Raw genomic sequence first — 24198 nt, 5'->3', positions numbered from 1 at the left:
ACAGCTCTGTATGCAAATCAAGCAGCTACGACCCCTCCCTCCCCTGCTTTTCTCCTCCAAACCGGTACGCAACCATTTCTGCAGCCCTCTGCCCCAGGGTCCCGGGCAAGGTCTTGGTCTGATGAGGCTAGGGATGGTGGGCGAGCTCGGCTTTGGCAGGGCGACAGGACTAATATTTTCTCTACAGCTTTGGAAGAAAGAAAGCTTCCTTTTTGGGGCACAGGCCCACTTCTAGCGGCGACAGCTTCCGGTAAGGGACCATGCTGAAAAGATGCTTGGAGTTACCGCCAGGGGAGCCACGCCGCTATTGCCTGTGAGTGAAGCTACATTTGAAAGAAATATTTTTTGAGACGCAGTTGTTTGAATTTCTGTAAAAATGTCATTCAGTAAAAGCCTCTCTTCCCTGACCGGGAATCGAACCCGGGCCACGGCGGTGAGAGCGCCGAATCCTAACCACTAGACCACCAGGGAGACCGCTGGACAGCTCGGGAAGGCCGGGCAGTGGTGTCTGAGTGCACAATGCCTGCAGGTGCCTCAAAGGCCAGTCCATTGGGGGACTGGGAAGAGAGGGGGAGGGCCGAGCAGATAGGTTCTCTCCAGCGGTGAAAAAGGAAGCTGCCTTTTTTGCGTCAAGGGCAGTCTTTCCGCAGCGACAGGAGAATGAATGGGACTCTGCCATAAACACGTTTTGCGTCGCGCTGAGGGCACTTCCTCCATTTTGTGCACGCAAATCTGCATCTGGGAGCAAGATTTCCGGTCGCCAGTTAACTGCATTGCTGTAAATAAAAATGTCAGTTGTTAAAAGAGCTCCTTCCCTGACCGGGAATCGAACCCGGGCCTAACCACTAGACCACCAGGGACGGTGGGTGCACCCCGTTGCGTGTCGCTCAGATGGTGGCGTCCGAGTCCAAAGGCTGAGGGCCTCTGCTACAATGGGCACCAGTGCCTGCAGGTCTTCGGGGGCCGTTTCTGCTAATAAATAAAGAAATAAAGAAAGAAAGAAAGAAAGAAAGAAAGAAAGAAAACAAAAACACTTGTGATGGTCTGCGAAAAGGGGAGCTTAGAGATTGAAGACAGCATCACTTTGGGAACGTTTGCGCTTTCACTTCCAAGCGCTGATATTCCTGTCTTGCTCTCCTGAAAGGACAGCCTTCCTCGCTATGAGCTTTTGTGGGTCAGTGCTGAAGCTCCCCCTAGAGGCTGCCGCTGAAGATGCACACTCACAACTAACCCTCCTTAGGAGAACTGCTTCGTGGGAGAGCACGTTTATTAAAAGGCGGCAGGCCATGATTGCCTGCGAGACACAGCAGGGTTACCATGCAGAGTTCAAAGGGGGCTTTGCTTGTACAGCAAGTGCCGGAGGGCAAGAAGGGATGACATAGGAGCTGCCCTTTTTTCGGGCTCGCACACCAAGGCCTGCACCAGCCTTCGAGGCTCAGCCTGCCTCTGGACTGCCCTAGACCACCTTTACTCAAAGCACACACTCTGGTCGGGGACTCGAAGCCAGGCCCGTGGCAGTGAAAGCACCAAATCCTCACCACTAGGCCACCGGGGAAACGACTGCAGCACCCGGGAGGTTTCCGCAACCGTACTTGCAGTCAGCTGGAGGCTATTGTAATGCTGTTAAGTGAGAGACGTTTGCCGCTCGCAAGCCAATTCCATCCAACCTCCTGCAGGGGGCACTCTGGGCTGGTTTTCCACTTGTTCGCCTGCTGCTGAAACAGCAAAGATTCAATTCGAAGCCCTTTGCAGCAGCTCACCAGGATGGCCGAGTGGTTAAGGCGTTGGACTTAAGATCCAATGGACAAGTGTCCGCGTGGGTTCGAGCCCCACTCCTGGTACAGGTTTTTACTCTTCTTACCTAAATGCGGCAGCAGCTTCGCACAAGCCCTTTCCTGCTGTCTGTAGGCAGTGCCCCTACCTCAAAGCCCTGAGGCTTGAGTTCACCTGAAAAGAGCAACAAGGAATCGTTGCCCGTAGACTCTTTTCCTGGAAAACCTTTGCATTTTTGTACCATGTCCCTCGCATCCCAAGCTTAAGCCGCCAAAGTTGGCAGAGCTTGTGCAACCCCGCCAACAGCCCTACCACCCCAAAAGAAAATTGGGCAGGGATTCCCGCCTCCGCTTCCGAAACGGGCTTCCAAACGGGCGATGCCCTGACGGGTCAGCCAGTCACCGTCTAGGCCCGGTACACCCCTGTGAATAATAGAGCGTCCAACCTCAAATCAGGCTACAGGGCCCTTCAGCCCATAGAAGGAGAACCTGTCAACAAACGGGGCGAGGGCAATGCTCGGGCCCCTTGCGAAGCCTTTGCCAAGCTCCAAAGGCTGCACTTTCCCAGCAGACCACAGCTCTGTATGCAAATCAAGCAGCTACGACCCCTCCCTCCCCTGCTTTTCTCCTCCAAACCGGTACGCAACCATTTCTGCAGCCCTCTGCCCCAGGGTCCCGGGCAAGGTCTTGGTCTGATGAGGCTAGGGATGGTGGGCGAGCTCGGCTTTGGCAGGGCGACAGGACTAATATTTTCTCTACAGCTTTGGAAGAAAGAAAGCTTCCTTTTTGGGGCACAGGCCCACTTCTAGCGGCGACAGCTTCCGGTAAGGGACCATGCTGAAAAGATGCTTGGAGTTACCGCCAGGGGAGCCACGCCGCTATTGCCTGTGAGTGAAGCTACATTTGAAAGAAATATTTTTTGAGACGCAGTTGTTTGAATTTCTGTAAAAATGTCATTCAGTAAAAGCCTCTCTTCCCTGACCGGGAATCGAACCCGGGCCGCGGCGGTGAGAGCGCCGAATCCTAACCACTAGACCACCAGGGAGACCGCTGGACAACTCGGGAAGGCCGGGCAGTGGTGTCCGAGTGCACAATGCCTGCAGGTGCCTCAAAGGCCAGTCCATTGGGGGACTGGGAAGAGAGGGGGAGGGCCGAGCAGATAGGTTCTCTCCAGCGGTGAAAAAGGAAGCTGCCTTTTTTGCGTCAAGGGCAGTCTTTCCGCAGCGACAGGAGAATGAATGGGACTCTGCCATAAACACGTTTTGCGTCGCGCTGAGGGCACTTCCTCCATTTTGTGCACGCAAATCTGCATCTGGGAGCAAGATTTCCGGTCGCCAGTTAACTGCATTGCTGTAAATAAAAATGTCAGTTGTTAAAAGAGCTCCTTCCCTGACCGGGAATCGAACCCAGGCCGCGGCGGTGAGAGCGCCTAATCCTAACCACTAGACCACCAGGGACGGTGGGTGCACCCCGTTGCGTGTCGCTCAGATGGTGGCGTCCGAGTCCAAAGGCTGAGGGCCTCTGCTACAATGGGCACCAGTGCCTGCAGGTCTTCGGGGGCCGTTTCTGCTAATAAATAAAGAAATAAAGAAAGAAAGAAAGAAAGAAAGAAAACAAAAACACTTGTGATGGTCTGCGAAAAGGGGAGCTTAGAGATTGAAGACAGCATCACTTTGGGAACGTTTGCGCTTTCACTTCCAAGCGCTGATATTCCTGTCTTGCTCTCCTGAAAGGACAGCCTTCCTCGCTATGAGCTTTTGTGGGTCAGTGCTGAAGCTCCCCCTAGAGGCTGCCGCTGAAGATGCACACTCACAACTAACCCTCCTTAGGAGAACTGCTTCGTGGGAGAGCACGTTTATTAAAAGGCGGCAGGCCATGATTGCCTGCGAGACACAGCAGGGTTACCATGCAGAGTTCAAAGGGGGCTTTGCTTGTACAGCAAGTGCCGGAGGGCAAGAAGGGATGACATAGGAGCTGCCCTTTTTTCGGGCTCGCACACCAAGGCCTGCACCAGCCTTCGAGGCTCAGCCTGCCTCTGGACTGCCCTAGACCACCTTTACTCAAAGCACACACTCTGGTCGGGGACTCGAAGCCAGGCCCGTGGCAGTGAAAGCACCAAATCCTCACCACTAGGCCACCGGGGAAACGACTGCAGCACCCGGGAGGTTTCCGCAACCGTACTTGCAGTCAGCTGGAGGCTATTGTAATGCTGTTAAGTGAGAGACGTTTGCCGCTCGCAAGCCAATTCCATCCAACCTCCTGCAGGGGGCACTCTGGGCTGGTTTTCCACTTGTTCGCCTGCTGCTGAAACAGCAAAGATTCAATTCGAAGCCCTTTGCAGCAGCTCACCAGGATGGCCGAGTGGTTAAGGCGTTGGACTTAAGATCCAATGGACAAGTGTCCGCGTGGGTTCGAGCCCCACTCCTGGTACAGGTTTTTACTCTTCTTACCTAAATGCGGCAGCAGCTTCGCACAAGCCCTTTCCTGCTGTCTGTAGGCAGTGCCCCTACCTCAAAGCCCTGAGGCTTGAGTTCACCTGAAAAGAGCAACAAGGAATCGTTGCCCGTAGACTCTTTTCCTGGAAAACCTTTGCATTTTTGTACCATGTCCCTCGCATCCCAAGCTTAAGCCGCCAAAGTTGGCAGAGCTTGTGCAACCCCGCCAACAGCCCTACCACCCCAAAAGAAAATTGGGCAGGGATTCCCGCCTCCGCTTCCGAAACGGGCTTCCAAACGGGCGATGCCCTGACGGGTCAGCCAGTCACCGTCTAGGCCCGGTACACCCCTGTGAATAATAGAGCGTCCAACCTCAAATCAGGCTACAGGGCCCTTCAGCCCATAGAAGGAGAACCTGTCAACAAACGGGGCGAGGGCAATGCTCGGGCCCCTTGCGAAGCCTTTGCCAAGCTCCAAAGGCTGCACTTTCCCAGCAGACCACAGCTCTGTATGCAAATCAAGCAGCTACGACCCCTCCCTCCCCTGCTTTTCTCCTCCAAACCGGTACGCAACCATTTCTGCAGCCCTCTGCCCCAGGGTCCCGGGCAAGGTCTTGGTCTGATGAGGCTAGGGATGGTGGGCGAGCTCGGCTTTGGCAGGGCGACAGGACTAATATTTTCTCTACAGCTTTGGAAGAAAGAAAGCTTCCTTTTTGGGGCACAGGCCCACTTCTAGCGGCGACAGCTTCCGGTAAGGGACCATGCTGAAAAGATGCTTGGAGTTACCGCCAGGGGAGCCACGCCGCTATTGCCTGTGAGTGAAGCTACATTTGAAAGAAATATTTTTTGAGACGCAGTTGTTTGAATTTCTGTAAAAATGTCATTCAGTAAAAGCCTCTCTTCCCTGACCGGGAATCGAACCCGGGCCACGGCGGTGAGAGCGCCGAATCCTAACCACTAGACCACCAGGGAGACCGCTGGACAGCTCGGGAAGGCCGGGCAGTGGTGTCCGAGTGCACAATGCCTGCAGGTGCCTCAAAGGCCAGTCCATTGGGGGACTGGGAAGAGAGGGGGAGGGCCGAGCAGATAGGTTCTCTCCAGCGGTGAAAAAGGAAGCTGCCTTTTTTGCGTCAAGGGCAGTCTTTCCGCAGCGACAGGAGAATGAATGGGACTCTGCCATAAACACGTTTTGCGTCGCGCTGAGGGCACTTCCTCCATTTTGTGCACGCAAATCTGCATCTGGGAGCAAGATTTCCAGTCGCCAGTTAACTGCATTGCTGTAAATAAAAATGTCAGTTGTTAAAAGAGCTCCTTCCCTGACCGGGAATCGAACCCGGGCCGCGGAATCCTAACCACTAGACCACCAGGGACGGTGGGTGCACCCCGTTGCGTGTCGCTCAGATGGTGGCGTCCGAGTCCAAAGGCTGAGGGCCTCTGCTACAATGGGCACCAGTGCCTGCAGGTCTTCGGGGGCCGTTTCTGCTAATAAATAAAGAAATAAAGAAAGAAAGAAAGAAAGAAAGAAAACAAAAACACTTGTGATGGTCTGCGAAAAGGGGAGCTTAGAGATTGAAGACAGCATCACTTTGGGAACGTTTGCGCTTTCACTTCCAAGCGCTGATATTCCTGTCTTGCTCTCCTGAAAGGACAGCCTTCCTCGCTATGAGCTTTTGTGGGTCAGTGCTGAAGCTCCCCCTAGAGGCTGCCGCTGAAGATGCACACTCACAACTAACCCTCCTTAGGAGAACTGCTTCGTGGGAGAGCACGTTTATTAAAAGGCGGCAGGCCATGATTGCCTGCGAGACACAGCAGGGTTACCATGCAGAGTTCAAAGGGGGCTTTGCTTGTACAGCAAGTGCCGGAGGGCAAGAAGGGATGACATAGGAGCTGCCCTTTTTTCGGGCTCGCACACCAAGGCCTGCACCAGCCTTCGAGGCTCAGCCTGCCTCTGGACTGCCCTAGACCACCTTTACTCAAAGCACACACTCTGGTCGGGGACTCGAAGCCAGGCCCGTGGCAGTGAAAGCACCAAATCCTCACCACTAGGCCACCGGGGAAACGACTGCAGCACCCGGGAGGTTTCCGCAACCGTACTTGCAGTCAGCTGGAGGCTATTGTAATGCTGTTAAGTGAGAGACGTTTGCCGCTCGCAAGCCAATTCCATCCAACCTCCTGCAGGGGGCACTCTGGGCTGGTTTTCCACTTGTTCGCCTGCTGCTGAAACAGCAAAGATTCAATTCGAAGCCCTTTGCAGCAGCTCACCAGGATGGCCGAGTGGTTAAGGCGTTGGACTTAAGATCCAATGGACAAGTGTCCGCGTGGGTTCGAGCCCCACTCCTGGTACAGGTTTTTACTCTTCTTACCTAAATGCGGCAGCAGCTTCGCACAAGCCCTTTCCTGCTGTCTGTAGGCAGTGCCCCTACCTCAAAGCCCTGAGGCTTGAGTTCACCTGAAAAGAGCAACAAGGAATCGTTGCCCGTAGACTCTTTTCCTGGAAAACCTTTGCATTTTTGTACCATGTCCCTCGCATCCCAAGCTTAAGCCGCCAAAGTTGGCAGAGCTTGTGCAACCCCGCCAACAGCCCTACCACCCCAAAAGAAAATTGGGCAGGGATTCCCGCCTCCGCTTCCTCACGGGCTTCCAAACGGGCGATGCCCTGACGGGTCAGCCAGTCACCGTCTAGGCCCGGTACACCCCTGTGAATAATAGAGCGTCCAACCTCAAATCAGGCTACAGGGCCCTTCAGCCCATAGAAGGAGAACCTGTCAACAAACGGGGCGAGGGCAATGCTCGGGCCCCTTGCGAAGCCTTTGCCAAGCTCCAAAGGCTGCACTTTCCCAGCAGACCACAGCTCTGTATGCAAATCAAGCAGCTACGACCCCTCCCTCCCCTGCTTTTCTCCTCCAAACCGGTACGCAACCATTTCTGCAGCCCTCTGCCCCAGGGTCCCGGGCAAGGTCTTGGTCTGATGAGGCTAGGGATGGTGGGCGAGCTCGGCTTTGGCAGGGCGACAGGACTAATATTTTCTCTACAGCTTTGGAAGAAAGAAAGCTTCCTTTTTGGGGCACAGGCCCACTTCTAGCGGTGACAGCTTCCGGTAAGGGACCATGCTGAAAAGATGCTTGGAGTTACCGCCAGGGGAGCCACGCCGCTATTGCCTGTGAGTGAAGCTACATTTGAAAGAAATATTTTTTGAGACGCAGTTGTTTGAATTTCTGTAAAAATGTCATTCAGTAAAAGCCTCTCTTCCCTGACCGGGAATCGAACCCGGGCCGCGGCGGTGAGAGCGCCGAATCCTAACCACTAGACCACCAGGGAGACCGCTGGACAGCTCGGGAAGGCCGGGCAGTGGTGTCCGAGTGCACAATGCCTGCAGGTGCCTCAAAGGCCAGTCCATTGGGGGACTGGGAAGAGAGGGGGAGGGCCGAGCAGATAGGTTCTCTCCAGCGGTGAAAAAGGAAGCTGCCTTTTTTGCGTCAAGGGCAGTCTTTCCGCAGCGACAGGAGAATGAATGGGACTCTGCCATAAACACGTTTTGCGTCGCGCTGAGGGCACTTCCTCCATTTTGTGCACGCAAATCTGCATCTGGGAGCAAGATTTCCGGTCGCCAGTTAACTGCATTGCTGTAAATAAAAATGTCAGTTGTTAAAAGAGCTCCTTCCCTGACCGGGAATCGAACCCGGGCCTAACCACTAGACCACCAGGGACGGTGGGTGCACCCCGTTGCGTGTCGCTCAGATGGTGGCGTCCGAGTCCAAAGGCTGAGGGCCTCTGCTACAATGGGCACCAGTGCCTGCAGGTCTTTGGGGGCCGTTTCTGCTAATAAATAAAGAAAGAAAGAAAGAAAGAAAGAAAGAAAGAAAGAAAGAAAGAAAGAAAACAAAAACACTTGTGATGGTCTGCGAAAAGGGGAGCTTAGAGATTGAAGACAGCATCACTTTGGGAACGTTTGCGCTTTCACTTCCAAGCGCTGATATTCCTGTCTTGCTCTCCTGAAAGGACAGCCTTCCTCGCTATGAGCTTTTGTGGGTCAGTGCTGAAGCTCCCCCTAGAGGCTGCCGCTGAAGATGCACACTCACAACTAACCCTCCTTAGGAGAACTGCTTCGTGGGAGAGCACGTTTATTAAAAGGCGGCAGGCCATGATTGCCTGCGAGACACAGCAGGGTTACCATGCAGAGTTCAAAGGGGGCTTTGCTTGTACAGCAAGTGCCGGAGGGCAAGAAGGGATGACATAGGAGCTGCCCTTTTTTCGGGCTCGCACACCAAGGCCTGCACCAGCCTTCGAGGCTCAGCCTGCCTCTGGACTGCCCTAGACCACCTTTACTCAAAGCACACACTCTGGTCGGGGACTCGAAGCCAGGCCCGTGGCAGTGAAAGCACCAAATCCTCACCACTAGGCCACCGGGGAAACGACTGCAGCACCCGGGAGGTTTCCGCAACCGTACTTGCAGTCAGCTGGAGGCTATTGTAATGCTGTTAAGTGAGAGACGTTTGCCGCTCGCAAGCCAATTCCATCCAACCTCCTGCAGGGGGCACTCTGGGCTGGTTTTCCACTTGTTCGCCTGCTGCTGAAACAGCAAAGATTCAATTCGAAGCCCTTTGCAGCAGCTCACCAGGATGGCCGAGTGGTTAAGGCGTTGGACTTAAGATCCAATGGACAAGTGTCCGCGTGGGTTCGAGCCCCACTCCTGGTACAGGTTTTTACTCTTCTTACCTAAATGCGGCAGCAGCTTCGCACAAGCCCTTTCCTGCTGTCTGTAGGCAGTGCCCCTACCTCAAAGCCCTGAGGCTTGAGTTCACCTGAAAAGAGCAACAAGGAATCGTTGCCCGTAGACTCTTTTCCTGGAAAACCTTTGCATTTTTGTACCATGTCCCTCGCATCCCAAGCTTAAGCCGCCAAAGTTGGCAGAGCTTGTGCAACCCCGCCAACAGCCCTACCACCCCAAAAGAAAATTGGGCAGGGATTCCCGCCTCCGCTTCCGAAACGGGCTTCCAAACGGGCGATGCCCTGACGGGTCAGCCAGTCACCGTCTAGGCCCGGTACACCCCTGTGAATAATAGAGCGTCCAACCTCAAATCAGGCTACAGGGCCCTTCAGCCCATAGAAGGAGAACCTGTCAACAAACGGGGCGAGGGCAATGCTCGGGCCCCTTGCGAAGCCTTTGCCAAGCTCCAAAGGCTGCACTTTCCCAGCAGACCACAGCTCTGTATGCAAATCAAGCAGCTACGACCCCTCCCTCCCCTGCTTTTCTCCTCCAAACCGGTACGCAAACATTTCTGCAGCCCTCTGCCCCAGGGTCCCGGGCAAGGTCTTGGTCTGATGAGGCTAGGGATGGTGGGCGAGCTCGGCTTTGGCAGGGCGACAGGACTAATATTTTCTCTACAGCTTTGGAAGAAAGAAAGCTTCCTTTTTGGGGCACAGGCCCACTTCTAGCGGCGACAGCTTCCGGTAAGGGACCATGCTGAAAAGATGCTTGGAGTTACCGCCAGGGGAGCCACGCCGCTATTGCCTGTGAGTGAAGCTACATTTGAAAGAAATATTTTTTGAGACGCAGTTGTTTGAATTTCTGTAAAAATGTCATTCAGTAAAAGCCTCTCTTCCCTGACCGGGAATCGAACCCGGGCCGCGGCGGTGAGAGCGCCGAATCCTAACCACTAGACCACCAGGGAGACCGCTGGACAACTCGGGAAGGCCGGGCAGTGGTGTCCGAGTGCACAATGCCTGCAGGTGCCTCAAAGGCCAGTCCATTGGGGGACTGGGAAGAGAGGGGGAGGGCCGAGCAGATAGGTTCTCTCCAGCGGTGAAAAAGGAAGCTGCCTTTTTTGCGTCAAGGGCAGTCTTTCCGCAGCGACAGGAGAATGAATGGGACTCTGCCATAAACACGTTTTGCGTCGCGCTGAGGGCACTTCCTCCATTTTGTGCACGCAAATCTGCATCTGGGAGCAAGATTTCCGGTCGCCAGTTAACTGCATTGCTGTAAATAAAAATGTCAGTTGTTAAAAGAGCTCCTTCCCTGACCGGGAATCGAACCCAGGCCGCGGCGGTGAGAGCGCCTAATCCTAACCACTAGACCACCAGGGACGGTGGGTGCACCCCGTTGCGTGTCGCTCAGATGGTGGCGTCCGAGTCCAAAGGCTGAGGGCCTCTGCTACAATGGGCACCAGTGCCTGCAGGTCTTCGGGGGCCGTTTCTGCTAATAAATAAAGAAATAAAGAAAGAAAGAAAGAAAGAAAGAAAACAAAAACACTTGTGATGGTCTGCGAAAAGGGGAGCTTAGAGATTGAAGACAGCATCACTTTGGGAACGTTTGCGCTTTCACTTCCAAGCGCTGATATTCCTGTCTTGCTCTCCTGAAAGGACAGCCTTCCTCGCTATGAGCTTTTGTGGGTCAGTGCTGAAGCTCCCCCTAGAGGCTGCCGCTGAAGATGCACACTCACAACTAACCCTCCTTAGGAGAACTGCTTCGTGGGAGAGCACGTTTATTAAAAGGCGGCAGGCCATGATTGCCTGCGAGACACAGCAGGGTTACCATGCAGAGTTCAAAGGGGGCTTTGCTTGTACAGCAAGTGCCGGAGGGCAAGAAGGGATGACATAGGAGCTGCCCTTTTTTCGGGCTCGCACACCAAGGCCTGCACCAGCCTTCGAGGCTCAGCCTGCCTCTGGACTGCCCTAGACCACCTTTACTCAAAGCACACACTCTGGTCGGGGACTCGAAGCCAGGCCCGTGGCAGTGAAAGCACCAAATCCTCACCACTAGGCCACCGGGGAAACGACTGCAGCACCCGGGAGGTTTCCGCAACCGTACTTGCAGTCAGCTGGAGGCTATTGTAATGCTGTTAAGTGAGAGACGTTTGCCGCTCGCAAGCCAATTCCATCCAACCTCCTGCAGGGGGCACTCTGGGCTGGTTTTCCACTTGTTCGCCTGCTGCTGAAACAGCAAAGATTCAATTCGAAGCCCTTTGCAGCAGCTCACCAGGATGGCCGAGTGGTTAAGGCGTTGGACTTAAGATCCAATGGACAAGTGTCCGCGTGGGTTCGAGCCCCACTCCTGGTACAGGTTTTTACTCTTCTTACCTAAATGCGGCAGCAGCTTCGCACAAGCCCTTTCCTGCTGTCTGTAGGCAGTGCCCCTACCTCAAAGCCCTGAGGCTTGAGTTCACCTGAAAAGAGCAACAAGGAATCGTTGCCCGTAGACTCTTTTCCTGGAAAACCTTTGCATTTTTGTACCATGTCCCTCGCATCCCAAGCTTAAGCCGCCAAAGTTGGCAGAGCTTGTGCAACCCCGCCAACAGCCCTACCACCCCAAAAGAAAATTGGGCAGGGATTCCCGCCTCCGCTTCCTCACGGCTTCCGAAACGGGCTTCCAAACGGGCGATGCCCTGACGGGTCAGCCAGTCACCGTCTAGGCCCGGTACACCCCTGTGAATAATAGAGCGTCCAACCTCAAATCAGGCTACAGGGCCCTTCAGCCCATAGAAGGAGAACCTGTCAACAAACGGGGCGAGGGCAATGCTCGGGCCCCTTGCGAAGCCTTTGCCAAGCTCCAAAGGCTGCACTTTCCCAGCAGACCACAGCTCTGTATGCAAATCAAGCAGCTACGACCCCTCCCTCCCCTGCTTTTCTCCTCCAAACCGGTACGCAACCATTTCTGCAGCCCTCTGCCCCAGGGTCCCGGGCAAGGTCTTGGTCTGATGAGGCTAGGGATGGTGGGCGAGCTCGGCTTTGGCAGGGCGACAGGACTAATATTTTCTCTACAGCTTTGGAAGAAAGAAAGCTTCCTTTTTGGGGCACAGGCCCACTTCTAGCGGCGACAGCTTCCGGTAAGGGACCATGCTGAAAAGATGCTTGGAGTTACCGCCAGGGGAGCCACGCCGCTATTGCCTGTGAGTGAAGCTACATTTGAAAGAAATATTTTTTGAGACGCAGTTGTTTGAATTTCTGTAAAAATGTCATTCAGTAAAAGCCTCTCTTCCCTGACCGGGAATCGAACCCGGGCCGCGGCGGTGAGAGCGCCGAATCCTAACCACTAGACCACCAGGGAGACCGCTGGACAGCTCGGGAAGGCCGGGCAGTGGTGTCCGAGTGCACAATGCCTGCAGGTGCCTCAAAGGCCAGTCCATTGGGGGACTGGGAAGAGAGGGGGAGGGCCGAGCAGATAGGTTCTCTCCAGCGGTGAAAAAGGAAGCTGCCTTTTTTGCGTCAAGGGCAGTCTTTCCGCAGCGACAGGAGAATGAATGGGACTCTGCCATAAACACGTTTTGCGTCGCGCTGAGGGCACTTCCTCCATTTTGTGCACGCAAATCTGCATCTGGGAGCAAGATTTCCGGTCGCCAGTTAACTGCATTGCTGTAAATAAAAATGTCAGTTGTTAAAAGAGCTCCTTCCCTGACCGGGAATCGAACCCGGGCCGCAGCGGTGAGAGCGCCGAATCCTAACCACTAGACCACCAGGGACGGTGGGTGCACCCCGTTGCGTGTCGCTCAGATGGTGGCGTCCGAGTCCAAAGGCTGAGGGCCTCTGCTACAATGGGCACCAGTGCCTGCAGGTCTTCGGGGGCCGTTTCTGCTAATAAATAAATAAATAAAGAAATAAAGAAAGAAAGAAAGAAAGAAAACAAAAACACTTGTGATGGTCTGCGAAAAGGGGAGCTTAGAGATTGAAGACAGCATCACTTTGGGAACGTTTGCGCTTTCACTTCCAAGCGCTGATATTCCTGTCTTGCTCTCCTGAAAGGACAGCCTTCCTCGCTATGAGCTTTTGTGGGTCAGTGCTGAAGCTCCCCCTAGAGGCTGCCGCTGAAGATGCACACTCACAACTAACCCTCCTTAGGAGAACTGCTTCGTGGGAGAGCACGTTTATTAAAAGGCGGCAGGCCATGATTGCCTGCGAGACACAGCAGGGTTACCATGCAGAGTTCAAAGGGGGCTTTGCTTGTACAGCAAGTGCCGGAGGGCAAGAAGGGATGACATAGGAGCTGCCCTTTTTTCGGGCTCGCACACCAAGGCCTGCACCAGCCTTCGAGGCTCAGCCTGCCTCTGGACTGCCCTAGACCACCTTTACTCAAAGCACACACTCTGGTCGGGGACTCGAAGCCAGGCCCGTGGCAGTGAAAGCACCAAATCCTCACCACTAGGCCACCGGGGAAACGACTGCAGCACCCGGGAGGTTTCCGCAACCGTACTTGCAGTCAGCTGGAGGCTATTGTAATGCTGTTAAGTGAGAGACGTTTGCCGCTCGCAAGCCAATTCCATCCAACCTCCTGCAGGGGGCACTCTGGGCTGGTTTTCCACTTGTTCGCCTGCTGCTGAAACAGCAAAGATTCAATTCGAAGCCCTTTGCAGCAGCTCACCAGGATGGCCGAGTGGTTAAGGCGTTGGACTTAAGATCCAATGGACAAGTGTCCGCGTGGGTTCGAGCCCCACTCCTGGTACAGGTTTTTACTCTTCTTACCTAAATGCGGCAGCAGCTTCGCACAAGCCCTTTCCTGCTGTCTGTAGGCAGTGCCCCTACCTCAAAGCCCTGAGGCTTGAGTTCACCTGAAAAGAGCAACAAGGAATCGTTGCCCGTAGACTCTTTTCCTGGAAAACCTTTGCATTTTTGTACCATGTCCCTCGCATCCCAAGCTTAAGCCGCCAAAGTTGGCAGAGCTTGTGCAACCCCGCCAACAGCCCTACCACCCCAAAAGAAAATTGGGCAGGGATTCCCGCCTCCGCTTCCGAAACGGGCTTCCAAACGGGCGATGCCCTGACGGGTCAGCCAGTCACCGTCTAGGCCCGGTACACCCCTGTGAATAATAGAGCGTCCAACCTCAAATCAGGCTACAGGGCCCTTCAGCCCATAGAAGGAGAACCTGTCAACAAACGGGGCGAGGGCAATGCTCGGGCCCCTTGCGAAGCCTTTGCCAAGCTCCAAAGGCTGCACTTTCCCAGCAGACCACAGCTCTGTATGCAAATCAAGCAGCTACGACCCCTCCCTCCCCTGCTTTTCTCCTCCAAACCGGTACGCAACCATTTCTGCAGCCCTCTGCCCCAGGGTCCCGGGCAAGGTCTTGGTCTGATGAGGCTAGGGATGGTGGGCGAGCTCGGCTTTGGCAGGGCGACAGGACTAATATTTTCTCTACAGCTTTGGAAGAAAGAAAGCTTCCTTTTTGGGGCACAGGCCCACTTCTAGCGGCGACAGCTTCCGGTAAGGGACCATGCTGAAAAGATGCTTGGAGTTACCGCCAGGGGAGCCACGCCGCTATTGCCTGTGAGTGAAGCTACATTTGAAAGAAATATTTTTTGAGACGCAGTTGTTTGAATTTCTGTAAAAATGTCATTCAGTAAAAGCCTCTCTTCCCTGACCGGGAATCGAACCCGGGCCACGGCGGTGAGAGCGCCGAATCCTAACCACTAGACCACCAGGGAGACCGCTGGACAGCTCGGGAAGGCCGGGCAGTGGTGTCCGAGTGCACAATGCCTGCAGGTGCCTCAAAGGCCAGTCCATTGGGGGACTGGGAAGAGAGGGGGAGGGCCGAGCAGATAGGTTCTCTCCAGCGGTGAAAAAGGAAGCTGCCTTTTTTGCATCAAGGGCAGTCTTTCCGCAGCGACAGGAGAATGAATGGGACTCTGCCATAAACACGTTTTGCGTCGCGCTGAGGGCACTTCCTCCATTTTGTGCACGCAAATCTGCATCTGGGAGCAAGATTTCCAGTCGCCAGTTAACTGCATTGCTGTAAATAAAAATGTCAGTTGTTAAAAGAGCTCCTTCCCTGACCGGGAATCGAACCCGGGCCGCGGCGGTGAGAGCCCCGAATCCTAACCACTAGACCACCAGGGACGGTGGGTGCACCCCGTTGCGTGTCGCTCAGATGGTGGCGTCCGAGTCCAAAGGCTGAGGGCCTCTGCTACAATGGGCACCAGTGCCTGCAGGTCTTCGGGGGCCGTTTCTGCTAATAAATAAAGAAATAAAGAAAGAAAGAAAGAAAGAAAGAAAACAAAAACACTTGTGATGGTCTGCGAAAAGGGGAGCTTAGAGATTGAAGACAGCATCACTTTGGGAACGTTTGCGCTTTCACTTCCAAGCGCTGATATTCCTGTCTTGCTCTCCTGAAAGGACAGCCTTCCTCGCTATGAGCTTTTGTGGGTCAGTGCTGAAGCTCCCCCTAGAGGCTGCCGCTGAAGATGCACACTCACAACTAACCCTCCTTAGGAGAACTGCTTCGTGGGAGAGCACGTTTATTAAAAGGCGGCAGGCCATGATTGCCTGCGAGACACAGCAGGGTTACCATGCAGAGTTCAAAGGGGGCTTTGCTTGTACAGCAAGTGCCGGAGGGCAAGAAGGGATGACATAGGAGCTGCCCTTTTTTCGGGCTCGCACACCAAGGCCTGCACCAGCCTTCGAGGCTCAGCCTGCCTCTGGACTGCCCTAGACCACCTTTACTCAAAGCACACACTCTGGTCGGGGACTCGAAGCCAGGCCCGTGGCAGTGAAAGCACCAAATCCTCACCACTAGGCCACCGGGGAAACGACTGCAGCACCCGGGAGGTTTCCGCAACCGTACTTGCAGTCAGCTGGAGGCTATTGTAATGCTGTTAAGTGAGAGACGTTTGCCGCTCGCAAGCCAATTCCATCCAACCTCCTGCAGGGGGCACTCTGGGCTGGTTTTCCACTTGTTCGCCTGCTGCTGAAACAGCAAAGATTCAATTCGAAGCCCTTTGCAGCAGCTCACCAGGATGGCCGAGTGGTTAAGGCGTTGGACTTAAGATCCAATGGACAAGTGTCCGCGTGGGTTCGAGCCCCACTCCTGGTACAGGTTTTTACTCTTCTTACCTAAATGCGGCAGCAGCTTCGCACAAGCCCTTTCCTGCTGTCTGTAGGCAGTGCCCCTACCTCAAAGCCCTGAGGCTTGAGTTCACCTGAAAAGAGCAACAAGGAATCGTTGCCCGTAGACTCTTTTCCTGGAAAACCTTTGCATTTTTGTACCATGTCCCTCGCATCCCAAGCTTAAGCCGCCAAAGTTGGCAGAGCTTGTGCAACCCCGCCAACAGCCCTACCACCCCAAAAGAAAATTGGGCAGGGATTCCCGCCTCCGCTTCCTCACGGCTTCCGAAACGGGCTTCCAAACGGGCGATGCCCTGACGGGTCAGCCAGTCACCGTCTAGGCCCGGTACACCCCTGTGAATAATAGAGCGTCCAACCTCAAATCAGGCTACAGGGCCCTTCAGCCCATAGAAGGAGAACCTGTCAACAAACGGGGCGAGGGCAATGCTCGGGCCCCTTGCGAAGCCTTTGCCAAGCTCCAAAGGCTGCACTTTCCCAGCAGACCACAGCTCTGTATGCAAATCAAGCAGCTACGACCCCTCCCTCCCCTGCTTTTCTCCTCCAAACCGGTACGCAACCATTTCTGCAGCCCTCTGCCCCAGGGTCCCGGGCAAGGTCTTGGTCTGATGAGGCTAGGGATGGTGGGCGAGCTCGGCTTTGGCAGGGCGACAGGACTAATATTTTCTCTACAGCTTTGGAAGAAAGAAAGCTTCCTTTTTGGGGCACAGGCCCACTTCTAGCGGCGACAGCTTCCGGTAAGGGACCATGCTGAAAAGATGCTTGGAGTTACCGCCAGGGGAGCCACGCCGCTATTGCCTGTGAGTGAAGCTACATTTGAAAGAAATATTTTTTGAGACGCAGTTGTTTGAATTTCTGTAAAAATGTCATTCAGTAAAAGCCTCTCTTCCCTGACCGGGAATCGAACCCGGGCCGCGGCGGTGAGAGCGCCGAATCCTAACCACTAGACCACCAGGGAGACCGCTGGACAGCTCGGGAAGGCCGGGCAGTGGTGTCCGAGTGCACAATGCCTGCAGGTGCCTCAAAGGCCAGTCCATTGGGGGACTGGGAAGAGAGGGGGAGGGCCGAGCAGATAGGTTCTCTCCAGCGGTGAAAAAGGAAGCTGCCTTTTTTGCGTCAAGGGCAGTCTTTCCGCAGCGACAGGAGAATGAATGGGACTCTGCCATAAACACGTTTTGCGTCGCGCTGAGGGCACTTCCTCCATTTTGTGCACGCAAATCTGCATCTGGGAGCAAGATTTCCGGTCGCCAGTTAACTGCATTGCTGTAAATAAAAATGTCAGTTGTTAAAAGAGCTCCTTCCCTGACCGGGAATCGAACCCGGGCCTAACCACTAGACCACCAGGGACGGTGGGTGCACCCCGTTGCGTGTCGCTCAGATGGTGGCGTCCGAGTCCAAAGGCTGAGGGCCTCTGCTACAATGGGCACCAGTGCCTGCAGGTCTTCGGGGGCCGTTTCTGCTAATAAATAAAGAAATAAAGAAAGAAAGAAAGAAAGAAAGAAAGAAAGAATGAAAGAAAGAAAGAAAACAAAAACACTTGTGATGGTCTGCGAAAAGGGGAGCTTAGAGATTGAAGACAGCATCACTTTGGGAACGTTTGCGCTTTCACTTCCAAGCGCTGATATTCCTGTCTTGCTCTCCTGAAAGGACAGCCTTCCTCGCTATGAGCTTTTGTGGGTCAGTGCTGAAGCTCCCCCTAGAGGCTGCCGCTGAAGATGCACACTCACAACTAACCCTCCTTAGGAGAACTGCTTCGTGGGAGAGCACGTTTATTAAAAGGCGGCAGGCCATGATTGCCTGCGAGACACAGCAGGGTTACCATGCAGAGTTCAAAGGGGGCTTTGCTTGTACAGCAAGTGCCGGAGGGCAAGAAGGGATGACATAGGAGCTGCCCTTTTTTCGGGCTCGCACACCAAGGCCTGCACCAGCCTTCGAGGCTCAGCCTGCCTCTGGACTGCCCTAGACCACCTTTACTCAAAGCACACACTCTGGTCGGGGACTCGAAGCCAGGCCCGTGGCAGTGAAAGCACCAAATCCTCACCACTAGGCCACCGGGGAAACGACTGCAGCACCCGGGAGGTTTCCGCAACCGTACTTGCAGTCAGCTGGAGGCTATTGTAATGCTGTTAAGTGAGAGACGTTTGCCGCTCGCAAGCCAATTCCATCCAACCTCCTGCAGGGGGCACTCTGGGCTGGTTTTCCACTTGTTCGCCTGCTGCTGAAACAGCAAAGATTCAATTCGAAGCCCTTTGCAGCAGCTCACCAGGATGGCCGAGTGGTTAAGGCGTTGGACTTAAGATCCAATGGACAAGTGTCCGCGTGGGTTCGAGCCCCACTCCTGGTACAGGTTTTTACTCTTCTTACCTAAATGCGGCAGCAGCTTCGCACAAGCCCTTTCCTGCTGTCTGTAGGCAGTGCCCCTACCTCAAAGCCCTGAGGCTTGAGTTCACCTGAAAAGAGCAACAAGGAATCGTTGCCCGTAGACTCTTTTCCTGGAAAACCTTTGCATTTTTGTACCATGTCCCTCGCATCCCAAGCTTAAGCCGCCAAAGTTGGCAGAGCTTGTGCAACCCCGCCAACAGCCCTACCACCCCAAAAGAAAATTGGGCAGGGATTCCCGCCTCCGCTTCCGAAACGGGCTTCCAAACGGGCGATGCCCTGACGGGTCAGCCAGTCACCGTCTAGGCCCGGTACACCCCTGTGAATAATAGAGCGTCCAACCTCAAATCAGGCTACAGGGCCCTTCAGCCCATAGAAGGAGAACCTGTCAACAAACGGGGCGAGGGCAATGCTCGGGCCCCTTGCGAAGCCTTTGCCAAGCTCCAAAGGCTGCACTTTCCCAGCAGACCACAGCTCTGTATGCAAATCAAGCAGCTACGACCCCTCCCTCCCCTGCTTTTCTCCTCCAAACCGGTACGCAACCATTTCTGCAGCCCTCTGCCCCAGGGTCCCGGGCAAGGTCTTGGTCTGATGAGGCTAGGGATGGTGGGCGAGCTCGGCTTTGGCAGGGCGACAGGACTAATATTTTCTCTACAGCTTTGGAAGAAAGAAAGCTTCCTTTTTGGGGCACAGGCCCACTTCTAGCGGCGACAGCTTCCGGTAAGGGACCATGCTGAAAAGATGCTTGGAGTTACCGCCAGGGGAGCCACGCCGCTATTGCCTGTGAGTGAAGCTACATTTGAAAGAAATATTTTTTGAGACGCAGTTGTTTGAATTTCTGTAAAAATGTCATTCAGTAAAAGCCTCTCTTCCCTGACCGGGAATCGAACCCGGGCCGCGGCGGTGAGAGCGCCGAATCCTAACCACTAGACCACCAGGGAGACCGCTGGACAACTCGGGAAGGCCGGGCAGTGGTGTCCGAGTGCACAATGCCTGCAGGTGCCTCAAAGGCCAGTCCATTGGGGGACTGGGAAGAGAGGGGGAGGGCCGAGCAGATAGGTTCTCTCCAGCGGTGAAAAAGGAAGCTGCCTTTTTTGCGTCAAGGGCAGTCTTTCCGCAGCGACAGGAGAATGAATGGGACTCTGCCATAAACACGTTTTGCGTCGCGCTGAGGGCACTTCCTCCATTTTGTGCACGCAAATCTGCATCTGGGAGCAAGATTTCCGGTCGCCAGTTAACTGCATTGCTGTAAATAAAAATGTCAGTTGTTAAAAGAGCTCCTTCCCTGACCGGGAATCGAACCCAGGCCGCGGCGGTGAGAGCGCCTAATCCTAACCACTAGACCACCAGGGACGGTGGGTGCACCCCGTTGCGTGTCGCTCAGATGGTGGCGTCCGAGTCCAAAGGCTGAGGGCCTCTGCTACAATGGGCACCAGTGCCTGCAGGTCTTCGGGGGCCGTTTCTGCTAATAAATAAAGAAATAAAGAAAGAAAGAAAGAAAGAAAGAAAACAAAAACACTTGTGATGGTCTGCGAAAAGGGGAGCTTAGAGATTGAAGACAGCATCACTTTGGGAACGTTTGCGCTTTCACTTCCAAGCGCTGATATTCCTGTCTTGCTCTCCTGAAAGGACAGCCTTCCTCGCTATGAGCTTTTGTGGGTCAGTGCTGAAGCTCCCCCTAGAGGCTGCCGCTGAAGATGCACACTCACAACTAACCCTCCTTAGGAGAACTGCTTCGTGGGAGAGCACGTTTATTAAAAGGCGGCAGGCCATGATTGCCTGCGAGACACAGCAGGGTTACCATGCAGAGTTCAAAGGGGGCTTTGCTTGTACAGCAAGTGCCGGAGGGCAAGAAGGGATGACATAGGAGCTGCCCTTTTTTCGGGCTCGCACACCAAGGCCTGCACCAGCCTTCGAGGCTCAGCCTGCCTCTGGACTGCCCTAGACCACCTTTACTCAAAGCACACACTCTGGTCGGGGACTCGAAGCCAGGCCCGTGGCAGTGAAAGCACCAAATCCTCACCACTAGGCCACCGGGGAAACGACTGCAGCACCCGGGAGGTTTCCGCAACCGTACTTGCAGTCAGCTGGAGGCTATTGTAATGCTGTTAAGTGAGAGACGTTTGCCGCTCGCAAGCCAATTCCATCCAACCTCCTGCAGGGGGCACTCTGGGCTGGTTTTCCACTTGTTCGCCTGCTGCTGAAACAGCAAAGATTCAATTCGAAGCCCTTTGCAGCAGCTCACCAGGATGGCCGAGTGGTTAAGGCGTTGGACTTAAGATCCAATGGACAAGTGTCCGCGTGGGTTCGAGCCCCACTCCTGGTACAGGTTTTTACTCTTCTTACCTAAATGCGGCAGCAGCTTCGCACAAGCCCTTTCCTGCTGTCTGTAGGCAGTGCCCCTACCTCAAAGCCCTGAGGCTTGAGTTCACCTGAAAAGAGCAACAAGGAATCGTTGCCCGTAGACTCTTTTCCTGGAAAACCTTTGCATTTTTGTACCATGTCCCTCGCATCCCAAGCTTAAGCCGCCAAAGTTGGCAGAGCTTGTGCAACCCCGCCAACAGCCCTACCACCCCAAAAGAAAATTGGGCAGGGATTCCCGCCTCCGCTTCCGAAACGGGCTTCCAAACGGGCGATGCCCTGACGGGTCAGCCAGTCACCGTCTAGGCCCGGTACACCCCTGTGAATAATAGAGCGTCCAACCTCAAATCAGGCTACAGGGCCCTTCAGCCCATAGAAGGAGAACCTGTCAACAAACGGGGCGAGGGCAATGCTCGGGCCCCTTGCGAAGCCTTTGCCAAGCTCCAAAGGCTGCACTTTCCCAGCAGACCACAGCTCTGTATGCAAATCAAGCAGCTACGACCCCTCCCTCCCCTGCTTTTCTCCTCCAAACCGGTACGCAACCATTTCTGCAGCCCTCTGCCCCAGGGTCCCGGGCAAGGTCTTGGTCTGATGAGGCTAGGGATGGTGGGCGAGCTCGGCTTTGGCAGGGCGACAGGACTAATATTTTCTCTACAGCTTTGGAAGAAAGAAAGCTTCCTTTTTGGGGCACAGGCCCACTTCTAGCGGCGACAGCTTCCGGTAAGGGACCATGCTGAAAAGATGCTTGGAGTTACCGCCAGGGGAGCCACGCCGCTATTGCCTGTGAGTGAAGCTACATTTGAAAGAAATATTTTTTGAGACGCAGTTGTTTGAATTTCTGTAAAAATGTCATTCAGTAAAAGCCTCTCTTCCCTGACCGGGAATCGAACCCGGGCCGCGGCGGTGAGAGCGCCGAATCCTAACCACTAGACCACCAGGGAGACCGCTGGACAGCTCGGGAAGGCCGGGCAGTGGTGTCCGAGTGCACAATGCCTGCAGGTGCCTCAAAGGCCAGTCCATTGGGGGACTGGGAAGAGAGGGGGAGGGCCGAGCAGATAGGTTCTCTCCAGCGGTGAAAAAGGAAGCTGCCTTTTTTGCGTCAAGGGCAGTCTTTCCGCAGCGACAGGAGAATGAATGGGACTCTGCCATAAACACGTTTTGCGTCGCGCTGAGGGCACTTCCTCCATTTTGTGCACGCAAATCTGCATCTGGGAGCAAGATTTCCGGTCGCCAGTTAACTGCATTGCTGTAAATAAAAATGTCAGTTGTTAAAAGAGCTCCTTCCCTGACCGGGAATCGAACCCGGGCCTAACCACTAGACCACCAGGGACGGTGGGTGCACCCCGTTGCGTGTCGCTCAGATGGTGGCGTCCGAGTCCAAAGGCTGAGGGCCTCTGCTACAATGGGCACCAGTGCCTGCAGGTCTTCGGGGGCCGTTTCTGCTAATAAATAAAGAAATAAAGAAAGAAAGAAAGAAAGAAAGAAAGAAAGAAAGAAAGAAAGAAAACAAAAACACTTGTGATGGTCTGCGAAAAGGGGAGCTTAGAGATTGAAGACAGCATCACTTTGGGAACGTTTGCGCTTTCACTTCCAAGCGCTGATATTCCTGTCTTGCTCTCCTGAAAGGACAGCCTTCCTCGCTATGAGCTTTTGTGGGTCAGTGCTGAAGCTCCCCCTAGAGGCTGCCGCTGAAGATGCACACTCACAACTAACCCTCCTTAGGAGAACTGCTTCGTGGGAGAGCACGTTTATTAAAAGGCGGCAGGCCATGATTGCCTGCGAGACACAGCAGGGTTACCATGCAGAGTTCAAAGGGGGCTTTGCTTGTACAGCAAGTGCCGGAGGGCAAGAAGGGATGACATAGGAGCTGCCCTTTTTTCGGGCTCGCACACCAAGGCCTGCACCAGCCTTCGAGGCTCAGCCTGCCTCTGGACTGCCCTAGACCACCTTTACTCAAAGCACACACTCTGGTCGGGGACTCGAAGCCAGGCCCGTGGCAGTGAAAGCACCAAATCCTCACCACTAGGCCACCGGGGAAACGACTGCAGCACCCGGGAGGTTTCCGCAACCGTACTTGCAGTCAGCTGGAGGCTATTGTAATGCTGTTAAGTGAGAGACGTTTGCCGCTCGCAAGCCAATTCCATCCAACCTCCTGCAGGGGGCACTCTGGGCTGGTTTTCCACTTGTTCGCCTGCTGCTGAAACAGCAAAGATTCAATTCGAAGCCCTTTGCAGCAGCTCACCAGGATGGCCGAGTGGTTAAGGCGTTGGACTTAAGATCCAATGGACAAGTGTCCGCGTGGGTTCGAGCCCCACTCCTGGTACAGGTTTTTACTCTTCTTACCTAAATGCGGCAGCAGCTTCGCACAAGCCCTTTCCTGCTGTCTGTAGGCAGTGCCCCTACCTCAAAGCCCTGAGGCTTGAGTTCACCTGAAAAGAGCAACAAGGAATCGTTGCCCGTAGACTCTTTTCCTGGAAAACCTTTGCATTTTTGTACCATGTCCCTCGCATCCCAAGCTTAAGCCGCCAAAGTTGGCAGAGCTTGTGCAACCCCGCCAACAGCCCTACCACCCCAAAAGAAAATTGGGCAGGGATTCCCGCCTCCGCTTCCGAAACGGGCTTCCAAACGGGCGATGCCCTGACGGGTCAGCCAGTCACCGTCTAGGCCCGGTACACCCCTGTGAATAATAGAGCGTCCAACCTCAAATCAGGCTACAGGGCCCTTCAGCCCATAGAAGGAGAACCTGTCAACAAACGGGGCGAGGGCAATGCTCGGGCCCCTTGCGAAGCCTTTGCCAAGCTCCAAAGGCTGCACTTTCCCAGCAGACCACAGCTCTGTATGCAAATCAAGCAGCTACGACCCCTCCCTCCCCTGCTTTTCTCCTCCAAACCGGTACGCAACCATTTCTGCAGCCCTCTGCCCCAGGGTCCCGGGCAAGGTCTTGGTCTGATGAGGCTAGGGATGGTGGGCGAGCTCGGCTTTGGCAGGGCGACAGGACTAATATTTTCTCTACAGCTTTGGAAGAAAGAAAGCTTCCTTTTTGGGGCACAGGCCCACTTCTAGCGGCGACAGCTTCCGGTAAGGGACCATGCTGAAAAGATGCTTGGAGTTACCGCCAGGGGAGCCACGCCGCTATTGCCTGTGAGTGAAGCTACATTTGAAAGAAATATTTTTTGAGACGCAGTTGTTTGAATTTCTGTAAAAATGTCATTCAGTAAAAGCCTCTCTTCCCTGACCGGGAATCGAACCCGGGCCGCGGCGGTGAGAGCGCCGAATCCTAACCACTAGACCACCAGGGAGACCGCTGGACAACTCGGGAAGGCCGGGCAGTGGTGTCCGAGTGCACAATGCCTGCAGGTGCCTCAAAGGCCAGTCCATTGGGGGACTGGGAAGAGAGGGGGAGGGCCGAGCAGATAGGTTCTCTCCAGC

At 54.5% G+C, this 24198-nt stretch overlaps 26 non-coding genes across 26 annotated transcripts; 10 read left to right on the top strand and 16 right to left on the bottom strand.

The window, feature by feature from the left end:
• Positions 1-399: 399 nt before the first annotated feature.
• TRNAE-CUC (transfer RNA glutamic acid (anticodon CUC)) lies at positions 400-471 on the bottom strand. The gene has a single exon. It is a non-coding gene; the product is annotated as a tRNA-Glu (tRNA).
• Positions 472-1758: 1287 nt separating this feature from the next.
• Positions 1759-1841, top strand: TRNAL-UAA (transfer RNA leucine (anticodon UAA)). Its single transcript has one exon. It is a non-coding gene; the product is annotated as a tRNA-Leu (tRNA).
• A 904-nt stretch (positions 1842-2745) lies between these two features.
• TRNAE-CUC (transfer RNA glutamic acid (anticodon CUC)) lies at positions 2746-2817 on the bottom strand. Its single transcript has one exon. It is a non-coding gene; the product is annotated as a tRNA-Glu (tRNA).
• A 340-nt stretch (positions 2818-3157) lies between these two features.
• TRNAE-CUC (transfer RNA glutamic acid (anticodon CUC)) lies at positions 3158-3229 on the bottom strand. Its single transcript has one exon. It is a non-coding gene; the product is annotated as a tRNA-Glu (tRNA).
• Positions 3230-4119: 890 nt separating this feature from the next.
• TRNAL-UAA (transfer RNA leucine (anticodon UAA)) lies at positions 4120-4202 on the top strand. The gene has a single exon. It is a non-coding gene; the product is annotated as a tRNA-Leu (tRNA).
• A 904-nt stretch (positions 4203-5106) lies between these two features.
• Positions 5107-5178, bottom strand: TRNAE-CUC (transfer RNA glutamic acid (anticodon CUC)). The gene has a single exon. It is a non-coding gene; the product is annotated as a tRNA-Glu (tRNA).
• A 1288-nt stretch (positions 5179-6466) lies between these two features.
• On the top strand, positions 6467-6549 carry TRNAL-UAA (transfer RNA leucine (anticodon UAA)). Its single transcript has one exon. It is a non-coding gene; the product is annotated as a tRNA-Leu (tRNA).
• Positions 6550-7452: 903 nt separating this feature from the next.
• On the bottom strand, positions 7453-7524 carry TRNAE-CUC (transfer RNA glutamic acid (anticodon CUC)). Its single transcript has one exon. It is a non-coding gene; the product is annotated as a tRNA-Glu (tRNA).
• A 1295-nt stretch (positions 7525-8819) lies between these two features.
• TRNAL-UAA (transfer RNA leucine (anticodon UAA)) lies at positions 8820-8902 on the top strand. The gene has a single exon. It is a non-coding gene; the product is annotated as a tRNA-Leu (tRNA).
• Positions 8903-9806: 904 nt separating this feature from the next.
• Positions 9807-9878, bottom strand: TRNAE-CUC (transfer RNA glutamic acid (anticodon CUC)). The gene has a single exon. It is a non-coding gene; the product is annotated as a tRNA-Glu (tRNA).
• A 340-nt stretch (positions 9879-10218) lies between these two features.
• On the bottom strand, positions 10219-10290 carry TRNAE-CUC (transfer RNA glutamic acid (anticodon CUC)). The gene has a single exon. It is a non-coding gene; the product is annotated as a tRNA-Glu (tRNA).
• Positions 10291-11180: 890 nt separating this feature from the next.
• Positions 11181-11263, top strand: TRNAL-UAA (transfer RNA leucine (anticodon UAA)). The gene has a single exon. It is a non-coding gene; the product is annotated as a tRNA-Leu (tRNA).
• Positions 11264-12178: 915 nt separating this feature from the next.
• Positions 12179-12250, bottom strand: TRNAE-CUC (transfer RNA glutamic acid (anticodon CUC)). The gene has a single exon. It is a non-coding gene; the product is annotated as a tRNA-Glu (tRNA).
• A 340-nt stretch (positions 12251-12590) lies between these two features.
• On the bottom strand, positions 12591-12662 carry TRNAE-CUC (transfer RNA glutamic acid (anticodon CUC)). The gene has a single exon. It is a non-coding gene; the product is annotated as a tRNA-Glu (tRNA).
• Positions 12663-13556: 894 nt separating this feature from the next.
• Positions 13557-13639, top strand: TRNAL-UAA (transfer RNA leucine (anticodon UAA)). Its single transcript has one exon. It is a non-coding gene; the product is annotated as a tRNA-Leu (tRNA).
• Positions 13640-14543: 904 nt separating this feature from the next.
• Positions 14544-14615, bottom strand: TRNAE-CUC (transfer RNA glutamic acid (anticodon CUC)). Its single transcript has one exon. It is a non-coding gene; the product is annotated as a tRNA-Glu (tRNA).
• A 340-nt stretch (positions 14616-14955) lies between these two features.
• TRNAE-CUC (transfer RNA glutamic acid (anticodon CUC)) lies at positions 14956-15027 on the bottom strand. The gene has a single exon. It is a non-coding gene; the product is annotated as a tRNA-Glu (tRNA).
• Positions 15028-15917: 890 nt separating this feature from the next.
• Positions 15918-16000, top strand: TRNAL-UAA (transfer RNA leucine (anticodon UAA)). Its single transcript has one exon. It is a non-coding gene; the product is annotated as a tRNA-Leu (tRNA).
• A 915-nt stretch (positions 16001-16915) lies between these two features.
• On the bottom strand, positions 16916-16987 carry TRNAE-CUC (transfer RNA glutamic acid (anticodon CUC)). The gene has a single exon. It is a non-coding gene; the product is annotated as a tRNA-Glu (tRNA).
• Positions 16988-18290: 1303 nt separating this feature from the next.
• Positions 18291-18373, top strand: TRNAL-UAA (transfer RNA leucine (anticodon UAA)). Its single transcript has one exon. It is a non-coding gene; the product is annotated as a tRNA-Leu (tRNA).
• Positions 18374-19277: 904 nt separating this feature from the next.
• TRNAE-CUC (transfer RNA glutamic acid (anticodon CUC)) lies at positions 19278-19349 on the bottom strand. The gene has a single exon. It is a non-coding gene; the product is annotated as a tRNA-Glu (tRNA).
• Positions 19350-19689: 340 nt separating this feature from the next.
• On the bottom strand, positions 19690-19761 carry TRNAE-CUC (transfer RNA glutamic acid (anticodon CUC)). The gene has a single exon. It is a non-coding gene; the product is annotated as a tRNA-Glu (tRNA).
• An 890-nt stretch (positions 19762-20651) lies between these two features.
• On the top strand, positions 20652-20734 carry TRNAL-UAA (transfer RNA leucine (anticodon UAA)). Its single transcript has one exon. It is a non-coding gene; the product is annotated as a tRNA-Leu (tRNA).
• A 904-nt stretch (positions 20735-21638) lies between these two features.
• TRNAE-CUC (transfer RNA glutamic acid (anticodon CUC)) lies at positions 21639-21710 on the bottom strand. The gene has a single exon. It is a non-coding gene; the product is annotated as a tRNA-Glu (tRNA).
• Positions 21711-23009: 1299 nt separating this feature from the next.
• Positions 23010-23092, top strand: TRNAL-UAA (transfer RNA leucine (anticodon UAA)). The gene has a single exon. It is a non-coding gene; the product is annotated as a tRNA-Leu (tRNA).
• A 904-nt stretch (positions 23093-23996) lies between these two features.
• TRNAE-CUC (transfer RNA glutamic acid (anticodon CUC)) lies at positions 23997-24068 on the bottom strand. The gene has a single exon. It is a non-coding gene; the product is annotated as a tRNA-Glu (tRNA).
• Positions 24069-24198: the final 130 nt, after the last annotated feature.

This window comes from Ambystoma mexicanum, chromosome 5p, assembly GCF_040938575.1.
Source record: "Ambystoma mexicanum isolate Mex_15411 chromosome 5p, UKY_AmexF1_1, whole genome shotgun sequence".
NCBI lineage: Eukaryota > Metazoa > Chordata > Amphibia > Caudata > Ambystomatidae > Ambystoma > Ambystoma mexicanum.
The sequence above is the reverse complement of the archived record's forward strand: the minus strand, read 5'-3'. Positions and strand labels throughout refer to the sequence as shown.